At 38.2% G+C, this 22892-nt stretch overlaps 1 protein-coding gene across 1 annotated transcript in view; it reads left to right on the forward strand.

The window, feature by feature from the left end:
* The window catches only part of LOC150077316 (uncharacterized), a 635658-nt gene that overhangs the window by 38632 nt on the left and 574134 nt on the right, over positions 1-22892 (forward strand). The window contains exon 2 of the mRNA XM_090386756.1: positions 18654-18711. The gene's annotated coding sequence lies outside the window, so the exon portion shown is untranslated. The remainder of the gene's footprint in view (positions 1-18653; positions 18712-22892) is intronic.

Here is a 22892-nt window from a genome sequence, read left to right on the forward strand (position 1 = left end):
AATAGTCTTCCATGCGCAACAGTGTCAAACGAAAAGCTTTCCTGCAATCCAAATATATGATATCAAAATAATTTTTTTTCCAGTTCCTTTGTAACCACATCATAATAATCAATCAAATTTGTCAGACAAGACTTTCCCTTAACAAACCCATGCTGTATCTGAATTATTGCTGCAGTCTTGTCTAGATGATCCTGCAATGCATCTTTAACCAGTGACTTCATTATTTTACCCGGAACAGAAGTTAAACTAACTGGTCCGTAATTACTCGTGTCACCCTTCGATCCCCCTTTGTGAATTGGGGATACATTTGCACATCTCCAGTCCGTGGGAACCTCCCCTGAGTCCAAGAATGCTCTCATAATTATGGCTAAGGGTTTGCTTAGTTGCTTTGCCGCCTCCTTTAATATAACTGGATAGATTCCATCCACCCTAGGTGCTTTTCTTATGTTTAACTTCAACAATTTCTCCTCCACTTTGCTCTCAGTTATTACAAAATCATTAAGCACACTGCTACAATTTGATAACCTTCTGCCATTTTCAAACCTTAATAATTCGTCACGTGTGAATGTAGATGCAAAATACTCATTCAGTTTGTTTGCTATCTGAGCAGGATCATCAACAGTCGAACCATCGATGTCAAGTGGACCAATCAGATTCATCCCCTTCCTTTTAGAGTATATATAAGTAAAGAAATCCTTGCTGTTTTTCTTAGCATGTTTTGCCAAGGATTTCTTGTAATCTGCCTTCGCCTGCCGAACCTCCTTTGTCACCTGATTACAGACTAGTTTATATCTGCCATAGGCTTCTGAGTCGCTTGATAATTTATATGCATCCCATGCATTTTTCTTCTCTGTTACGGGTCTCATTAGTTCATTAGATAACCATTTAGGCCTAAACCTTGAACAATATTTCTTAATAGGAATGAAACTTTTAGTAGCTTCCACGATTAATTCCTTGAATGCTTCCCACTTAGACTTTACTGTTTGTAACATCGTCGGTTGATCCCACTGTACAGAATTTAAAAACTGTTGGAGACCATCGTAGTCGCCTTTACGGAAGCAAAAACCCTTTCCTTTACCCCTGATGGTAATTAAATCTTTAAGTAAATCCCACATCAGTACACTGTGATCACTACCACCTAGTGGTTCCTTTATCTGCAAATTCTTAATACACGAATGATTATTGCTGATAACCAGATCAAGAGTATTACTTTCTCTGGTTGCCTCTCGAACATGCTGCTGCAGAAAACAATCATCCAATAAATCCACAAAAGTCTGACTAGTGTGTGAGTGACCAACCCACAAGTTCCAGTCAATATCTGGGAAGTTAAAATCCCCCATTATAAGACATTCTGATTTACTGGCCCACTCTATTTCTCTGTACAATTGTTCATTGTACTCATTCGAGTCATTAGGCCTATAACACACTCCTACTCTTATTTTTGCTTTCGCAGTGCTTATGTCACACCAAACTCACTGAACAGTGCACTGTTCATCTATATCAACTGGATGCACTTCTTTTGATTTTATGTTTTTCTTTATTAACAGCATAACACCTCCTCCCCTCCTATCCTGTCTATCCTTTCTGTACACATTGTACTCCCCAAATTCCAGTTCTGCATCCCTTATATTTGTGTGACACCACGTTTCTGAAATCCCCACAATATCTATGTTTGATGTCTTGACCAACACTTCAAATTCATCAAATTTATTTACTATACTTCTAGCATTGGTATACATGCAAGCATTCATGCTCCTACTCCTATCCCCAGCCACTCTAACACATCCCATATACCCACCTGTTTCACGATGACTGACATCCGTCCCTGAAACCCCCAACACCCCTCGCTCCAGGTCGCTACTCATTCTAATAGAAGCAGTGGAAGAATCTCTTTCACCTCTGCCTGCGGCTACTGTTAAACTATTAGTCCTTGTATCCCCCCAAGCTATCAGTTTTGCGACCCACCTAACACTGCCTCGATAGCATCAGCAAATATTCTTGCACCCTTTCTATTTAAGTGTATCCCATCCCTGTAGAAGCAGTCTCTCCTGTTAACAAGTACAGTCCAGGCTGAAAAAAATTCTACCCCTTGAGCCTTGCACAATCTTTCCAGGGCCGAATTGATCGACAAGGCTCTCATCATATACTCCCTCCTATTGTGTCTGGGCAGAATTGCAGACACTTTCAATTTCAACCCTAATTCTCTGCTTTTATTCATCAGTGACCTGTACTTGTTAAGTAATTCCGCCGGTCTCCTACTCTTAATATCATTAGTGCCAACGTGTACAACTATATCACCTTTTGTGCCCTTGAAAGATGATATCTGCTCTACAACGTCATCAACCTTTGCCCCTGGCAGACATACTCTGGTCCTGTTCCATCTATCCTTTCTACAAAGGATGTTTCCCGTTTCCCTGACAATAGAGTCACCAACAACTACTAGTTCCTGTGGGACCAGCGCATTCTGCCTTGGGGGTTGCTGCTGTGTTGCGCGATGACCAAGTGCAAGCTCTGGCGTTGAAGGGGGCAGCTGAGAGCCTGATGGGCCCCTCCATTTAGATCTTTCGAGGTCATCCACCCTGTCCTTCAAACTCTCATGTAGGCCCATAACAACGCTGAGTTGTCGCCTGATTTCCTTACGCTCCTTACATCCTCGCGCACACACAAAGACATCCCCCATGGCAGTATCATGTTCCATTCCAGAGAGTTCGGCAAACATTTCACAAGTCGCACATTTTTATAGGCTCTGATGCGTTGGAGAATCGCCCCCCTCAGTTCTCCCCCGAGTCACAGCACTCCTGCCACTACCGAACATTTGCTACCGAACATTTGATGCCTTTGATAAAATAGGCAAGTATATTGTTTTGTGGTAAAGGGACAATGTTTTCTTTGATAATCCCCAGTCTTCTTTGGAGATCCTATTGACAGAGCCTGTGAAATGCAGGTAATGTATGTTGGAAAAAGGGCTGTGAGCTGTTCGATTAGATAGATTTCAGACACCTGTTAGCGTATCTTGGAAATTAGGACCGTCCGAACTATGTAACTATAATCGACACAGCAAAAAAGTCAATTGATAGCTGTTTTTTTTACTCAATACTATTCAGAGAGAAAAAAAAAAGTGAATGCGTTGATCTATCCACACAATTGAGGAGGGAGAAGAAGACATCCGGGGGGAAAGGAACATCAAGATTCAGCGATCACTAAGGAAGAGTGAAAATATATTCTTGTTATTCTTGTTATGATAGGGATGGCACAAAAATAGACGGACCACTGGGGACCACAAAAATAGACGGACCAAAAGGTTCCTGTCTGATGGATTTTAATTTAATATTAATTTACTGTTTTACTTTAAAAATGTGTAGCACTTAAGCCAAGGTTTAGTTAAAGTTTGATAGGGGATTGCAGCCCCCGGTTACGGCTGCGATGGGGGAAAATTTACTTATTTATATATGCGCAATCTAGTGGTTCCAAAATGGTGCACAGCCTCTGCCCGGATTTTAAATACATTATGGATTAAATGAGCTTTTGAGGGCTACTCTAAAAAATTACCACTTTTTATAACATTGCTTCTTTGGGAAGATGCATTCAGAACAATCGCCTTAACGAATAAGTATATCGTGTCTGTAAAAGTGTGTTAGCAGCACGATTTGTACTTTGCGCTGCATGAAAACCCGAAATAATTCACAACGGAAACCCTTATCCCTCCATCTCAGATCGGCTAACTAATTTCTAAAGTCCTCGAGAGAAGAGGAATTGAGAAATTCCTATAGTCGAAAAAATTCGTGAGTTTTTGAGAATTTCAGGAATGAAAAATATATTCCTTGTCATTATATGGTGGAATACTGGGTGTGCTAGTAGATGAAGAAATTTCCTAGGAGGTTGGGTGGGAATTTTTCGAAGGGAAGAGGAAAATGAGATGAGCACAGGAATAATAGTGAGGAACAAGTTGCTTTTGGGAGTGTACAACTTAGGGCCGGTCCTGGTGTTCAGCAAGCCTGGTGTGAGAATTAATGTTGAGGAAAATAGGCTTGATAAATAGGCTTAAGCTTGATATACTTTCATCAATATCATTCATAAATATACAAAACAACAATGGGCCTAACACCGAACCCTGAGGGACACCACTAATAACATTAGTCCACGTAGAACAGTATCCATTGATTTATCAATTTCTGACTTCTCACACTCAACCATCCTTTTATCCATCCTTAAGGGCAAGTAGTAACTTGCCCTTAACGCGATACTGCTCCAATTTATACAGTAGTCTTCATATGATATCAAAATTATTTTTTGCATCCAGTTCCTTTGTGACCACGTCATAGTATCCGATAAAATTGTTCAGACAAGACTTCCTCTTAACCAATCTAGACAAGATGATCCTGCAATGCTACTTTAACTAGTGAATCCATTATTATTATATTCCCTGGAACAGAAGTCAAACTAACAGGTCTGTAATTACTCGGGATCACCCTTTGATCCCGCTTTGTAAATTGGAGATACATTTGCACATCTCCAGTCAGCGAGGACTTCCCTTGAGTCCAAGAATGCTCTTATAATTATGGCTAAGGGTTTGCTTACTTCCTTTGCCACCTCTTTTAATATAATTGGATAGATTCCATGAACCCCAGGTGTCTTTCTTATGTTTAAATTCAACAATTTCTTAGCTCTCAGTTATTGCAAAGTTATTTAACTCCCTGTTAAAGTTTGATAAACATCTCGCCCTCTCCTCCTTGAATAACTCTTCATGTGTGAATGTTGATGCAAAATACTCATTTAGTTCGGTAGCTATCTGAGAATGAGCATCTACAGTAAAATCATTGATATCAAGTGGACCAACATGTTTTATCTCCTTCCTTTTATAGTTTATATAAAGTAAAGAAGTCTTTGCTGTTTTTCTTTGCATCCTTTGCCAAAGATTTTTCAGAATCTGCCTTCGCTTGCCTAACCTCCTTTGTGACTTTATTAAAGACTAGCTTATATCTACCATAAGCTTCTGTGTCGCCTGACAATTTATGTGCATCCCATGCTTTTTTCCTTCTCCCACGAGTCTCATTAGTTCATCTGACATCCATTTGTGCCTAAACCTAGAACAGTATTTCTTAGATGGAACAAAAAGCCAGTTACTTCCTCGAATGCTTCCCATTTCAGAATTTGCGGTTGGTTAAATGATCGGTTGGTCCCAGTGTATAGAACCTAAAAAATCTCTGAGACCACTGTAGTCGCTTTAACTAAAGCAAAAATCCTTACCTTTACCCCTGATGGTAGTTACATCTTTAAGTAAATCCCACATCAATACACTGTGATCACTGATAATCAGATCAAGAGTGTTTCTCCATCTTGGTGCCTCTCTAACATGCTGATGTAGAAAACAATCATCCAATAAATTCACAAAAGCCTTGCTAGTGTGCGAGTGACCAATCCACAAGTTCCAGTCTATATCTGGGAAGTTAAAATCCTCCGTTATAAGACACGACACTCTGATTTCCTGGCTCACTCTATTTGTCTGTATAATTGTTCATTGTACTCATCAGAATCATTAGTCTTATAACAAACTCCCACCCTCATTTTTGCTTTCGCAGTGCTTATGTCACACCAAACTGACTCAACAGCGTACTGCCCATCTATGTCATCTGGATACACTTCGTTAGATTTTTATGTGTTTCTTAACTAACAGCATACCAAATCTGCATCCCTGTATATCTGAGTGACACCACGTCTCTGATATCCAAACAATATCCGCCTTGGATGTCTTGATCAGCACTTCAAATTCATCAAATTTATTTCCTTCTAGCATTGGTGTTCTTGCAAGTGTGCATGCACCTGTTCTTACGCTGAGTTATCCCGACACAACCCATGTATTTACTTGTTTCATGACTCCCGACAGTTCCTGAAATCCCAGCAACTTTCTTTCAGGGCTGCTGCTCATTCCAATAGAAGCAGTGCAAGAATGATTTCCACTTCTGCATGCGGCTACTGTTAATCTATTAGTCCTTGAATCCCCTCCCACAAGCCAGCAGTTTTCCGATCCACCTAACATTGCCTCGATAGCATCAGCATGTCCTCATAGTGAGAAAACCTGGGATCGATTTTATGGCTTCCTGCTGACTGACAGCGGGGAAAGCTTGTGAGATTTCGCCACATGATGGTGGTGTTGTCTCATAGTAAATCTGTAGGCCCACCCATGCTTACGGCGAGGGAATCTCCGTTGAGTGCCAACGGGTTTGTCAACTGAAGGATATAATTTCGTAAGTTGGTTCGATGACCAAAATTTCATAATGTGATGTTGTGGACTAGTTTGAACACATTTTTATATTTGGTAAGGTATAAAGGTATTCAATAGGCGTAGACAGGATTAATGAGGGCCATTGGTCTAAGCCGAATAGGCATAATCCTCCAACCACAGAAACTCCAGGGCCAAGATGTGTCGAGAATCATCAATATCTTTACAGTGATGACGAGTCGCCTTTCTCCTATGACAGAGGGGAATCTCTCCACGGTCAGAGACGTCCCTGTAGTATTGACATTGGCTGGGATCCTATATATTTCTCGACTGCTCTCTTGAGAAGCCACAACTATGCTGTTAAAATCCATTTGATAGTCATCAATATTGTTGACGCACAGATCTCCTCTGCGCAAAACGGGAGTACACAAGGAACATTATATGTTTCACTATTATGGCTTGATCCAAGACTAATGTAGGCGTTTTGTCTCCTCTTAAGGCATGTAGCACAATAGAGGGGTTCGTTTGACTCGATGATTGCATCAAAGCTGGGTATCAAAGAAAATACCTTCGTTCCCAATCTATGTAGAGTCCATCGCGTTCTATCAGTTATGTATGCTTAATTTTTTCCTGAAAAAAAAAATTATTAACAGATGGATCTGAGAAATGGCAACTGGAGTTTAACATTAATAATGCACAGTGCTCCATATGGGTGACAGTATTCCTAGATTAACGTACCAATTGTGTGGTATTCAGGGAATGGAAACTGTAAGAGATCTGGGGAGTGCAGTCAGACGTGAAGTTCTCTGAGCGATGTAAACAGGCTGCAGGACAACTCACGGAGTTTTTTCAATGATGTACAGGAACTTTGCTAGCAGGGATAAGAAGGTGATTATCTCATTCTACAAAGAAATGGTTAGGCCGCATCTTGATTACTGCATAGGTGGGAGGTCTCATTTTAGGAAGGATGGAAGGAAGAACTGCTGGAACGGGTACACAGAACGTCAACGCGGTTTGTGAGGGTGGGCTGACACGAAAGGGTGGACTTACCAAAAATGCTTTAGTTCGCAAATTGCAGCGATTGGACACTGCGAAGTGATCCGATTGAGGTCTTTAAGGCTTGAAATGGATTGAGTAAGCACCGAGATTGGTCCAATAACCAAATAACATCCAGACGACGGCGGTCCTCTGATCGGAAAAGGCTCTTTGGAGGCTAGGCTATTTTATGGTCCGAAGTAACTCGTTGTTGTGAAAGTTCAGCCGGAGCTGGCAAGACTTGTGCACAGTTAGTCAGTCAAAAAACAACCCAAGATTGTAATTATTTCAGTGCAGTGGACACCACGTGGCATTTCAGAGCGCGCGTTGTCTTCTTGTTACGTATGGGATATTACAGCGACAACTGAACAGGATTTCACTCATAGTAGCAATAAACAAGAAGGCAGTTAGAGTGAGCTCAGGAACTCCAACACTGGTGGTGGAAGAAGGAGACCATTTGGCCAGGTCCTAGTCTTTGGACCTGACTAAATGGTGCGGCCATATTATTAGATTCATAAAATCAGATAGTGTAGAGGTAGCTTCCCCTAAGAAAACAATGCCCAAACAATGCCATGAGAATTTACGAAGAGCAGCTAATCAAGGCCATCAATGACTATTCCAAAAAAAAAAAAAAAAAACCTGACGAAGATATTCAAAATAATCTTACAAAAGGGATTCGCTCCAAACTATTGGTTGGAGCGATTATTAATTATTGAATTAAGAGTCGTCCCACGTCCAAAGGTATTAAATCTTACATGAGCTGCTGAGTACAAGCCAATTTCAATTTTCTCCCTCTTTCTCAAATGCTTAGAGAAGAGCATCTTCAAAGTCGTTGCTCATCAGATCCTTTCCCAGGGACCTCGACATATGCATTATGCCCACCACTAAAATCACCAATCACTTGTCCACAGGCACTGACTCTGAAACCCTTCATGCCTGAGAAGATTCTTTAGGGGTTAGAATTTTGGGTCTTAATGTGGGCCATTAAGTGAACTCATCTGGCTTATACCATCTTCAGATCACCGCTCTGCATCAGTCTCCGTTACACTCCTGTGCAGCACTTAACATACTGATGGAAAATCACAATTGGACCAGACTTCTTTCCTAAGTCCTCTACTTTATCAACATTGGGAGATCGTGGGGGTGGAAGATCCCACGCATAGCCCTCAGAAGTCCTGTGTTCAAACATACAGAATCCCTCAACTTTCAAGAGGCACTTTTCCAAACGGCGTCATCAATGCTCTGAATTGATCCGATGCTGATTTTGACTTGTGGTCCAAGGACTCAACCTACAAAGACAGTAAGCGCAAATCACTGTTCATGGGTCTGCAAAATGCATGTGACTGTCGCTGCAATTAATACTGACTCCTTAGTGAGAGATATTTGGGCCACCAATAGAAATAGAATCATTCATATTGTATTATCTTTAATTCAATACTGTAATATGTTAATTATTATTTTAGTTATAATAGGTTATGTGTATGTAATTTGATTTCATATCCCTAGTAAGATTGTTAGATTCTCCAGTTTTTTCTGAAATGGGAATTGTATCCTGCACTTTTTTTTTGTGAATAAAGAAGTTTATTATTCTCATATAACCATAAAGATCAAAAGCAGCGCAAAGTTTTTTTTCTGGAAATGCTCAGTTCGTATTGCATTCCTCTATGGACGCGTGTATCCCTAGACGTACTCCGGACTGATTATGTCCCATTAGCCTTAGCCGTATGATGAAATTGATATATATCAAAATTGATAATCATTTGTATGTATTCATTCTAAGATTCAGAATCTTTGCATGTGAAATTCTTCTGTATCCATTCAAATCTCTTTGGAGAGCGAAAGGATTCTTAACAGGCTTCTTTAATCTGACCAGTTAGCGATCTCAGACGGAGGAAGTAGAACCTTCCAGCTTTTTCAGTCCACAAAACATGTAAACCAGCCCATAATCACCTGCGTTGACATAATACACAGGCGCAATATATTTTAGAAGAAATTACAGAACAGAAATCTTGGCGGGTTCTTTCTCCATTATTCAATTCTAACAGAGAAAGGACACCAGGAACTGGCCAAATTGTTACACCTTGAAAACACCACGTCCGCAGCTGATAAGGTCTCTTCAAGATGAACTATTTTCTTCTCGGGATGTGCTGTGGTCACTTCCGGTGGGGTTTGGAGTAGACCACAGATGACTGACTTTTTCCTACTGAAGTGCAGTCTCCTTGCTGTTTATTAAAACCGTAATAAGTAAACCATATCCATTGGAAAACTATGTATTCAGAATTATCAATAATATTTCTTATATTGATGCTTTGTCTTTTTGTCCTGGCCTTGGTGACAATGATAAATACATTCGTGATATGTTTCTCAGGGTGAAACCTTTCCTGTGGACGTCACGATCTGTTAATTTAAAGAACTGAATTTGGTCAGCATTTCCATTATGTAAATATTTTACTTCAAAAATACTTTAAAGTAAATAAATTAGAGCCAATTAGAATTCCTTATTTCGTCATTATGAAATGGTCACTTCATGGAATGGAAATAATAAAATAATCCATGGATCAAATCACATTCAAATCCTTTTAGGCTTCTTGTAGATCTCTTTTAGAGAAACAACATCCCTAAAGCGTTCACTGAGCAGTATTCCTACTTTATCTCCCATCCTCCGTTAATTCTTGCGTGAAATGCCAATGGTATCCACAATATTCACCAAGTCAGAAACACTGGGACTATTAATCACTCTGCTGAAGCGAATCGTGTCTTAATGTATAAAAAAGCGCTTGATGGGTGTCATTTCATTAATTATTCTCCTTGTGGTGCCGACAGAAATAGAATACACCGAGACAAAAATAGCAAATGTAGTGACTGACAATGCTTGCTGCAACCACTGATATCTTTTCACCGACACAAGCCTCTGTGTTCCCTGTGACACACACCATACTAATAAGCTACTATTCAGCGTTGTTGCCGTGGAAACCATACACGTCCCGCCAACAAATTAGCACCCTATTGGCTAACCCAAGTAGAATGAGCGTTCTCCAAATATCCCAGGACCAGAAAAGAAGGCAGCCTGATTGTTGCAATTGTTCTCTGCAGTTTCTACAAGTTCATCTTTTGTCCCGTGTCTTTTGAGCTATCCCCCCTTCTTCCTCCATTTGTGCTAGGAAAAGAATATGGTTTGTTTTCTATCGAAGGCCTAATGAAGTCTATTGTCATTGCAAGAGTCTCTGCTCGCCTTTTGATGGAAGACGAAAACAACGGTAGTTTTCCAACAGCTAAATTAACTTCGAAAATTCACCTTGGTATCGAGTCGTTTTGTTTGGGTGCGTGTGTTGAAGTTTGAAATGAATTCCCCTTCTTCCATTGTGACGTAAAGTCTGAAAGTTGGAATCGTAACACCATTTTTATTAAATTGTAAAATTCAGGGTGTCCCGGTCAAAAATAAAACTAAGTTTTGAGAAAATATTATTTTTTAATTACCTTCTTATAGTTAGTAATAATTTAGTTAATGAAAGAACATTCATAATAGCCCAGGTTTTTCTTTTTTCTCTCTCTATATATGAAACTCTGGACCTCCTACTGCCCCAGTTTCTTGAGATAGAAAACTAGGGCGATGCTTAAACGTTTTATTCCTTGTTGAAGCGGATTATTTTATCTTCTTAATCTTCCGAATATCTGTTTTTGTCTGAAGGAAAAGAAACATCCATTTCATGAAATGGATCTTTCCTTCAACAACAAGTGTTCGCGCTGTACGATTCAAAGCAGGTGAGCAGTTATGTAATAGATGTTATTTGTGTGAAATTCAGTGCAACAATTAAGAAGAAGAAAGATTTAACGCAGCATGGTACTTGAAGCCTGGTACTGAGTATCTTGGAAACTGAAACTCTACAGATTTTTTTGTACAGCTGTGTCTCAGGTGTATCAAGACTGGCCATGTAACCAAATAACGTCCAGCCAATTGCAGCCATGCGTTCGGAAGTGCCATCTTAATGGATGATGCCAGCGGGACTTGAAGACGTGTTCAATGAAGAGAAAGGCTGCGGCCAGTCAACAACCAATTAGACTGGGGGTAACCATAGCCGCGGTTGGGCATCTCAGCTGACGATGGAACCGTTTCCACACCTGTCAGCAAAAAACAAGATGGTTCGATTGCGTTCAAGAACACGAACGCTGGACATTGGAGAATTGGACAAATCGTTGCCTGATCTGTCGAATCTCCGTTCCTGCTGTTTCGTGCTGACGGAAGAGACCAGAATATGGAGAAAACAAAAACTTGAAAAAATATTCTAATAACTTGTTCCAATTGCTTCTAGTTTTGTACAGAGTCGTAATAAATTGTGTATTCCGGAATTAAGCACTTTATTTGTCACGGTATTTTAACAGTTTCATGGCTAGGGAGACAATCAGATTGGCGAGAGTCAAAATGCCCACAACCAGAACAAGATCACTACCGTATAAAATGCTGAATGGGTTAAAATGCAAGAATTTTGATCTCTGGTATCTTGTATTTCGTCCTTTTGATTTAGGCGTTTTGATTGCCAGTAATTTGAACTAAACCCACCATTGTATGTGTAATAAAGTAATTGCAAAATTCCATTTATATGTAACTTAATATTTCCTCGAAGGGCTTTTCCGATCGCTACTAATTGGCCAAATTATGATAGCTATGCATGAGATTGGGATGTTGATTCATATATTGAAATATGTGCATTCTGACATTTTTAAAACGAAATTCAGACCCTGAACGGCAATGTAGAAGATATATTAGATTGGTATGACTCATAGAGACTGATATATTGAAAGTGCCCTCGCGCAGGCACACACTCCACAACACTTTGAGAGGCAGGATGTGAACTATGTACATTCTCTTCTGTATTGCGTATAATTTAGCGGAAGATATTAAAAATAAGTAAATTTTAATCTCGAAAACCTAGACAAAACTGTTCTAAAAGAAGTCTAAGTAAGACATTTATACGCAAAAGTATTTGATATTAAGTAAAAATGTATATCTAATCGTGATTTCTGACGTATATTATTGTATATTGGATGTTGCCAGTAGACATCAACTTCAACGGCACCATTTTCTTATACGGTTCCTCATAGCAGCTACCTTTAAATTACCATAAAGCGCATTTGGAGTTGCAATACATGGACTGCAATATTTGAAACGAGTGAAAAGACAATCCAACCATACAAATTTGATTTCATTGGCCTTTGGATGGCAATGGCGAATGTGAAACTTATTCAATAATTTCTGAGTAACCTCGTCTCTTAAAGCCAAAATACCTTTGGCTTTAAGCACCAGTGAACTTCTGGAAACTAAACTCTTGCTAATGTACATCTACTATCTGGATTTAAATTTTCTTTTATTTTATTAGATGTGGAGCATTTGAACCCCAATATTGCTAGCGCGATTCCGTTTTTCTCGGTTTGGAAAAGTAAATAAATAATATTCATCAATGCAAAATAAATACAGCGAAATATCGCTGCATCGAATATGTTTGAAATTTCTTTATAAGGAGGATATTTTCAGATCCCAGACAATTTCCTTATTAATAATGCTTTGTAAATCTTGTTTAAACGAAATAGCTCTGCAGATAATTCAATTCAATGAATTATTTCAAAGCCTACGGATGATTAAATGTGTTGGGTTTTCCAAAAGTCACTCATTATCTAAATATTGTGTGAGTGCACCCCATATTTAAATGACGAAGGAATAAAGAAAAGCAAGAGAATTCAATATCATATTCTTCACATTTCCACATTCTTTAATTAAGGATCTTCTTATTTTGATGAACAGTGGGCAGTTATTTTTTCTATTACTATGTAGTATGAGTTGTGATGGACAGATCCAACCGGAATGAAGAATAACAATGGATTGTTCTTAGTATCTCTATAGTCAATAATTCGATAAATCAGCGACAGGAAACCATGGACCCTCCTGCGTGCATTACTCGGAGTACTATGCTTAGATAGTGACCATTAAATCCTTTTCTACCTATATATTCTGTTTTCAGTTCACCCTTCCAAGTATAAAGATTAGTTGATGCACAGGCTGTGGCTAAGAAAGGTATGGAATTACTGGTGCCATTACAGAACAGTGTCTGAACATAATGGGGGTGGGGAGTAGACTGAGTGAGATCATTTCTTAAGCTAACTAATCTCTGTTGAAAAGCCTAGGAGTTTTAGAGGGTTATGTGGGCACCTCTCCAGATGTGGGAACACTATTTCATGGTTCAGAGAATTTTTGCAATTTGTATAAAGTTTGCTGCTCACAAAAATGGGAACGAAAGATAAAACCTAGTTTTTATGTATTCATTTTTTTAAGGATTTAAATTATATAAAGGAAAATAAAGTTTGGAAAAAGGCAATAAGACAAAAACATCAGGATCTTCTCTAGTAACTCCAACCAATTTACTTTTTATTTTAAATTAATAGTTTTACGTATAAATATACATTATTTTATTTTTGTCTTTATTTCATCTCTGTATACCGTTGATTGAGGTTTATTAGAGAAGATTCTGAAGTCGTTCATCCCCAACCCAGAAGGTCTCTTTCGTTCTAAATATGACAAAGGTCGGTGGAACATTTTCACTTAAATCGTGGTATCTTTTTAAAGTTAAATAAAAAAAAATGTCTTTTCCCTTCTTGGGGGAAGGGGATCATCTGGAGATGAACATTTAAGGAACTGATGGTGGCTTTCGTGCAATAGTGGAGATTGGGTTTGTTTGTGCCGCCGCATATGCAGGAACTTAATTCATGGTTTAGTTTTGTGAAGTATGTCCGTTATTTCATTATTTCACATCATCAGAAAAGTAGATATAAAACTCTGGGGTGGTGGGTTAAGATAGAAATTGTGGCAGACAAGCAAAATGGTTTCATTGATAACTTTTCGAAATTACGATTCCCAATGCAAATAGTTGTTGAAGTATTCGTTTATATTTCGCTGAATTCAACAAGAAGATCTTCGAATGAACTTTGATCGCCTGGTTGTACGTAGTCTTCAGTGAATGGTGATTGGACTAGGGTTAGAGCCCTGCAGATCTCGGCTTATTATAAGCTTTAAATGTGATAATCCTGATAATATGATTAAATTGAATTGATAATGCACGAGGTCTTCCTTTTTGGCTACTCGATAAATATCAAAAACGAAAGCATATTGAGCTTCAAAACTAGTGATGTAGCCTAACTGAAGAATGGGCATCGTTCAAGTAATTGATTTTTATTCAAGTAAACTGCTAGAGACTGTTATTTTAACTGCCAGTCTCTAGCAGTTACATCCACAGAGACTTCTTGGGTAAATAAAAATAGGGATATTATTTTAAAACATAATTACAAAATTTATCTGTCTGTATAGTAATGCGAGGAGTTCTGTAAATAAAATGAGTGAACCTCAGTTGCAGGTCAGTTCAAACAACATTGATATTGTAGTCGTCTATCTCGGTGCCATCCCGAGATAGGAATGAAGAATTTTATATTTTATTTCGGCGAGTGTATCAGTGCATTCAGAAGAGATAGGAAGGAGCGAGGGGTGGAGTTATACTTCTTATCAAAAGTTGCTTGAAAGTAGCCAGACGGTTCCCAGAGCCTGATCAAGACCAGACAGATGTTGCGTCCGTGTAATGTGATATGACCATTGGTAATGGCAAGATGATAGTAAGGCAGATTACACGTCACACGATTCCGAAGAGCACGATAAAAATCTCTTACGTATCTTGAATGTTCAGTATGCTTACAAAAGGAAATAACTTTATTTGTAGATTGGAAATCGTGGACATGGACTACACAGAATGGATAGGGTGCTGAGAGTAATTTCTTGATTCAACTGTCAATGCCTGATCTTTGTTTCAGCATGTTAGGGAAGGCACATGGGAGGGGAATCAAATATTCTTGACCTGAACCTCCCCAACAATCTTTGCAGCACCAAAAATATGACAATTCAGGAACTAATAGCGCGTTTTAAGACATTTATCACAATGTCATAAAACGGATGGTATACGAAGAAATTTCGGTGATCGGAGGAAAAGGTCAGGGCTTGGATTACAGGGAGGAGGAGACTACAGCGATTCAGGTGTTATTACTATATGCTGTTTGATACCAATTCATTATAGGAAATGTTTAAGAGATTTATCTTGGGAACCATAATCATATTAGCTGAGAAATATTGCAAAATAAAGATGCCGACATGGGAACTAGAGAGCTGTAAGATTTAATTTGGAAAAAGAAAAAAACATCGGACAGTCACAGGCAATCGTGCGACTGCTTCATGCGATTAAAAGCATATATGTGATGGGAGTAAGGCTGGTAACAGCTGAACATGAAAAATTGTCATCAAAGAGAGCTGAGGATGGGCAAAAAAGATTCATCGAACAAGTAAAGGTCAGCTGACTTATGCAGTAAGTCCTCATTGATGGATCTGTTAATAAACAAAATACGAAGCAGAACCACTCAACGAATGTGGAGGGTGGAATAACGATATTCAGAGATTTTTAGATTGTATGAGGGTTCCACACTGAATGAACAAGTTAAGTGTTGCCATACCGAAAAGAACGCCATGTTACTAATTATATACTACTAAAGTTATGCTTTTTTTTCCTGGTACGCCACCTGGCAGAAAATACTCTTCGGCAGTGGGTTGTCTTAACATCACTATTTTATTGACACCACTCACAGTTGAATAAAATATGATAAAGAATAACGAATTAAGATAAACGATTTTACTAGTGCATGTACAGGACACGCTTGCTGAGAGAGAGAGAGAGAGAGAAAGTTTTATGCATTTTGTATTGCATACATTTGAAACACATTAAAGCACGGTCATTTGTCAATTTCCGAAAGTCGAGTTATAACGGATTTCTACAATTTATCATATTTTTATTAAGTTTTCTCTGCAGTAGTGAGGAATTTATAAAAAATAAAAACAAAAACTTATTACCGATAAACCTCTGAGGAAATTCCTGGTTCGTAAACCTCTCTAAAAGATTCACGTAAATAACTGGAAAGCGGTTATTGTGAAAGACAGCGGTATTTTCTTCCTCCCTCCAAGGGTAGCCATGTTTGCGTCTAATTTTTACTTAATAGTCACACGCATCTACTATTTTTTATTCATAAGCCGTGTCACGCTTTTCCACCTCTCGTGAAGATATATAAATTATTACCGGGGGTAGAGTACGCACATGCGATAAACGTGCAAAAGCTAAAAGTTAAAAGTTTAGACTCGAATTTTTTTGCGGTGATTCTTAGGCCACTTTTGTGGTTAATATTTTAAAGGGAATGACTGCAATTTGCGTTTAAAAGAACTGGCGTGAAGGTGGCAGATATGCTTTGCCCAACTTCACGCATATGAGGTGCAAAGTTTTTTCTTTCCTTTTTCAAAAATTCAAAGATTCAAGAATTATTTTTAGTCTTCATTCTTGTGGGACAGCAGTGGAAGGGGTTAAGATTGCAACTCGATAAGAGCACTGTCAGCTTAGCTGCGCTGTTCGATACCTGCATAAAGGTGAGCCGTGCGAAGACATTCTTATCTGTGACGATTTGAAAACCACTACAACGGGAGCTGATATTTTGGACAAGATTGACAGATTTTTAGTGCTCATGAACTCGACTAGAAGAAGCGTATTGACGTCTGTACGGGGGGGCAGGGCTATTCAGGGTCCCATTACCAGATTTGCGACGAAATGGGCAGCGACTACGACTGCTTACTTTTTTTACACCGAAGCACCTTGGCTGAGTCGAGATAAACAGCTGATGAGATTCTCTGAATTACGGTCTGAAATTGTAATGTTTCTTAGTGACCGTCAAGCTGAAGTTACAAGAAAAGCAACTGGAGAAAAAACTGCAGAGATTCATCGACTTAATGTCTAGTGATTGTAATTCACAAGGGATTGCATACCTTGCCGATATATTTGACAAACTGAACGCCCTGAATCTCTCATTTCACGGTAAAAACCGAAACTCCTCTGTCCTATCTATAGAAGAAGAAGAACTGATTGATATCTGTTGTGACACGTCGCAAGAGTTATCAATCAGATGAGACGACTGCCAGGCATTTCTCTCGGCATCAGTTATTTGTTCCGCAGTTCTTGTGAAGCATATATCTACTTAATTTGTGGACCAATAAATGTGCCACCTTTTACTTTTGCATCAGACAATTTTGGAAACATTGTATATGCTTGAAGATTTTATACGATTTTCACCTTTAGGATGCTTTAAAAAATTATTTGACCAGTCTCAACTCTATGGAGTGGTGGAAGCAATTCTTTGTTTTTTGGAACCAAGGGATTGTACACTACATTGTTTTCACCATGCTGTAACTCATTTCCGGCATCCAATTCTCTTTTGTGGTGCTGATCTGCTGTCCTCTCAGAGAAAGAGAGAGCAAGGGACCATAGTGAAACCACTTTACAAACCCAGAACGAACTCCAGCAACCATAAAAAGTTTTTTTTGCATAATCTTATGTCCGTAGTAATCATGGATTACTACAGACATAAGACACAAGATTATCCATAACAGAAGTTAGAAAACCAACTATTTAGACATGCTTATTTGTAAAAAAATCAGAGACATATACTGAAGGAAACGTGACAGAGCTCCGACTTAAATTCATCTAAAATAATAAGTAAAAAAAGTAAGCCTGTAAAGTCTTTTACAAGGTTAAAATATTTTGTTGCCCCACCCGCGAGCTTTGTGACCTCTTGGCACTTCTCTTGCGAGGATGTATCAGATTCTTGATGTTAATTGTTGCCTAGTTTGTAGTACCACACAAAATAATGGCTTCTTGTTGCAAAACCTTGCTTAGAATCTTTGCCACAATTTTCTAATTTGCCACCAGTTTTCTGTGGAGTTTGAATCTAAGATATTTCCTGATTGCGATAAGCATCAGATGAGGGAGTCGCGCATTAAATTGTTCACCGAATTATAAAACAGTGCAGTATGTGGTACATTGAAATAGTCAAGAATCAGCTTCATTTCATCTACGACGTATGTAGTGGTTCTGATCCGATCTATTGAGTCTACATCAGAATCCATGGATCGGATGAGAATTACGTTGGTGGGCAGTATTCACTAAACTCGTATTTTATTACTGTATAAAGATTCATCCTCTATCATTACATATGGTGGAGATCATATTTCGTTGGATACGAAGTGTAACTGCTTATAAAAATTGCAAATTTAATGCCCAATGACAACAAATAAATTCTGTGGAGAGGTAGTACATGGAGCTTGAATTTTATCTCGAAAATTGTCCTCCTTGCATTTTTTATATGTTGTTAATGGTGTAGTTGGTGGTTTTAGACTCGCATCCTCGAAAATTCCTTTTTAAATGTCTTGTTTTTTTATAGTTCTTTTTTTTATTATAGTTACGAGCTTTTAAATTAATTAATTCTTTACTTTTTCTAGGTTAACTGCTAGCGCCTTAACTTCTCTAATTTTGACATCAGGGATGAATACAATTCAGGTAGGAAATAATTTTTAAAAAATGCCTTTTCATTTGCTTCATGGATTAATTAAAGACGATAATGTGAGAATTTAGCCTACACTGCCTCCTGCAAAGGCGTACCCTTTATGAGGACGGACTCATATTGATTGTACTTTAAGATTTATGTATATTCAGTTGACACAAAGTTTATATACACATGTATAGGTTTATAGGAGTTCTCCTAGTTTTATTCTAGCTTTATAATAGTTTTCTATGGGAAGTGGATGAATTCCAACACTCGCTTACTTTGAGACCCTGCTGCATTCATTTTTTTTTCTAATTGTAATTATTGAATTGACCTAAACAGGAAGAATCAAAATTATAAATAATTTCAGTTTAATTGACATATTATACATTCTTTATTTATGTGTTAAAATATGTTATGCATCCGCTTTCAGAGTCCGATTGATGAAAAACAATTATTAGCTGAAAAATAATAGTCCAAGTGAAGACTTGAAACAAATACCTATTGAATATGGATCCTTGATCAAGATCCACTACTTTGCGATCTTTGTGTTATACATAATTATGGTTTTAATGTGATCAGGACAGTCTTCAGTAATTTTTTTCATGGTTTTTCTCTCATCAGGACAATATTTTGGGGGACCACTTTTGTCTCAGTGGTCTCCCATCTTCGCATTCTTATATGTGTGCTACTGAATGGAGAATGAACTGAGATGAAAATGGGAAAGAATATATTCCACCATGAGACTATAAAATCCTGTTCTGTGAGGCATCTGTTGAAAAGGGAAGAGGGTAATCACAAAGACGTCGACAATAGATATCTTAACAATTAAATGATTATTAATACGAAACTATATTACGGAAAAATAAATTAAAAATTATATCTGGTCCATTGGTTAATGAAAGAGAGAGAGAGTTAATGTGTTTCATTAGTATTTCAACATTGAATAGAAAAAGGTGAGAGCGCTGAATTAATTTAGTAGTAGTCAAGTTCCTTGGTTAATTTTTATTGAGTTTTTATTAATTATTATTAATAAAAAATTTTCTGGGACAATTTCTCGGTGTCCAATCAGCGCCTTTCTAATTCAGACAACCTCTTCCTATGTTGTTATCTTGTAGCAGACTGCTGTTATGCTGTATAATCACCTGCGTCACAAAATCTAACCTAGATAAAAATGGCGAGAGTTTAGAGCGAAACAGATAAGATATAACAATATTAGGTGTTCGCCTCCACAGTAGAGTAATACAAGGAATGCTAAGGATCTGCGTAGCCTACAGTTCTTTAAGCGTTTTCACAGGAATTTCATCGCAGTTATTAACTCAAAATCATCAAATCTTAAACCATATCATATACAGTGATATCAAATCGTGTAATTTCCTTAATATTTAAACGAATACCAGAACTACATCGTATTAAATCAAAACTTATTCCAGTTGGCAGTTCCATCCATAATTTGTTCAACTTAGATTACTATGTTAGAAAGCTGCATTTTTGTAAAAATGTTTATAGGCCTCAGTCAGTATCAATAGAAAATATTAATTCCATATAACTTGCATCAGTTCCGAAGAACAAAAATCAAGAAAGCAGCTGGTTGGTTGTATTGGAGGTTTTCTTTGGGCATCGAGTACTTGGTCATAGTGCGTCGAAGAATGCATTACTTCACAACCGATCGCAATTTGCAGCCAAAACATATTATTGCGCAATTTGGTCTAAGTCGTTGATATACACCCAAACCTAATAACAATAATAACCCTTATCACAGGACTTCTTGCGGGAGCTCTGTGATAAGGGTTGTTCTTCACATTATTCTCTCAGAATTTTGGAGAGAATAACGTGGCCTAGCCTCGCTGTTGATTAAATGCTCTTTCGAACTCACCTCGGGCAATTAAGAATTTTTCTGATAGAAATGTAGATTGAGTGAGACTAAACATGGCCCATATCAGCAACCTTGAGATTATTTTTCGTTTCCTGCTTCTCGATTTCATCAGTAGCGTATGCCTGTGAAATCTGGGCTGTAGCTAGCAAAAACGCCATTGCCTGTTGAGTTCCATCTTCTGAAATTGTCGATTTAAATCAGATTATCAACATACCATATTCAGATTCCTTTCTGGTTCTCACCTAAGCTTTGGACGTAGGATGGACAGCATATCATCTATAAATGGATCTATAAATACCAAACTGGGATAAAGCTCTCCTTGATTCTTATTGAAACTCGTCTTAGGAGTACTGACAAGTTCTCCTACTCCCTTCACTCCGATTAATTAAACAGTTTAATGTTCATCATAATCTATTTCCTCTTGTAATTACAACAGCAAATTTAGTCTCTTGTTTCAGGCACATTTACAAATGAGTAGAGTGCATTTGTAAAATATTTTCTTTACATATTTTTTTTTCATCGTTAAATTTCAACACGCACACTTCACATTTTTCTAAAAGAACAAATTTTATTTAGAGTTCTTACTAACGATAACAAGAGTTGCATTTCTATGCTGGAACTGCTTTTCAGAAATTGTTGTTATGGGATCCGTAATTGAATGGATCGCGACATCAAAACTTGATTTTCATCCTTATAGAAGTGCAGTAACGCAGGAAAACATCCCATGACTAAAGTACAGACACGTAGGCGAACATGATGAATGGATTACGTGACGGACATGTTTTCCATGTACCCTACATAAAGTAACCAAAAGTGGACCCCATTATTTAGGATATTTACGATTACGGGCTGTTCAGTAGTTGGTTACCACATCTTTATTATGTCAGGCTTGTCTGTCCAATTTGAACACACCTTTCCTTCAAGGTCAATGAAGTACTCCATGTCCAACTGTCTGCTTTTTTTTTGAGGCGGGTATTTAAGACAAATTTCATTGTACTCTATTTTGACGACTTAGGAGAATTAACTAAGTCTTTCGTTCTACGTGAAACGAGACGTGCATTCCAAGAAGATCGGATCCCATTCTAACTAGGAGACACGCATTCGTTTATATCAATGCCAATCTGTCCTTTGGTTCGATTGTTTCTAATTTATGTTGTGATCAATCTGCATTTGCTGCGCTAAATGTCTTTTATCAGTTTTGTTCACTGAGATACGTTTAAAATTCCAATGAAAGGGAAAAATAACTTTTTTTTTTCGGTGTCAGTTGTAAGCGATCAGGACAAGAAGGGGGCTCTTCATGTATGATGCGCTAGAATGACTTTTATTCCACATTTGAATTATAAGATGAATAAAGTAAAGAAGTATCGTGCAGCCATAATTATAATCTGATGTTTCGAGAGATTAATGGGGGCTGCGCAGACCGGTTTTGTATTCTATTTATTTATTTATTATTATTTTTTAAATATTTTTTAATTTATTTTATTATTTTTTATTTATTTATTTATTTTTATTTAGTATTATTGTTTTATTTATTTATTTTTTTGGCTGGCTCTCAGGCGTGGGCAACCTGGGAGCAGGATTTCTGGCACTTCTATCGGTGGGCGCGGATTGCACAGACAGATGAGTAGACCCGGGACCGATTCAGTGTACCCAGGGAGCAGTTGCCCAGGCATTGACTGCTCCCTGGTGACTATCTGTGTAGTTCGATCAACACTATAAAGTGATACTAGGTGGATTTGGACTTATGTCTAAAGGCCACCGAAGTACGTATATATACCTACATAGATGATGCGCCAACTGCGTTTTGCATCTAAAAGATTTTTAAAAAAATATTCGCTGTTCCCATTGTGTGAAGGGTGCCAACCAGACATGGAGCCTATCGTCGGAGTTCATGGCCTGTGCTCTGTGAGAGCTTTTGCAGAACTGCTTTCTGGGCAGTTGAAAAGTCATGGTGTGTGCAACTCAACAAACTGCATGAGGTCATCGATGGTTTATCTTCATCGTGAATCACTAGGTCTGCTTAGGATCAGGCAGCTGTGATGGGAATAGATGCAGCTGGTGTGTGCGTGTGTTGTGGTTAGAAGCAAATTTTATGAGATTAGCATTGCTTTCCTGGACTCGCTCAAGCAGGGAATCTATATGCGATCTAATTGATGTGGGCGTGATTGGAGAGTGGCTAGATTGCTTGGAGGTAGCAGTAATCGGTAGGGATGGAGCGGAATTCTTCCTGCCTGCCACAGATACCCTTGAACGAGAAGCGAGATAAGACTCATGAATATTGTTACTATAATGACGAGTTACCTTTCTTCTTAGAGAGAG

Source organism: Mastigoproctus giganteus, chromosome 12 (assembly GCF_048544385.1).
Source record: "Mastigoproctus giganteus isolate SK-2022 chromosome 12, ASM4854438v1, whole genome shotgun sequence".
In the NCBI taxonomy this organism is placed as follows: domain Eukaryota; kingdom Metazoa; phylum Arthropoda; class Arachnida; order Uropygi; family Thelyphonidae; genus Mastigoproctus; species Mastigoproctus giganteus.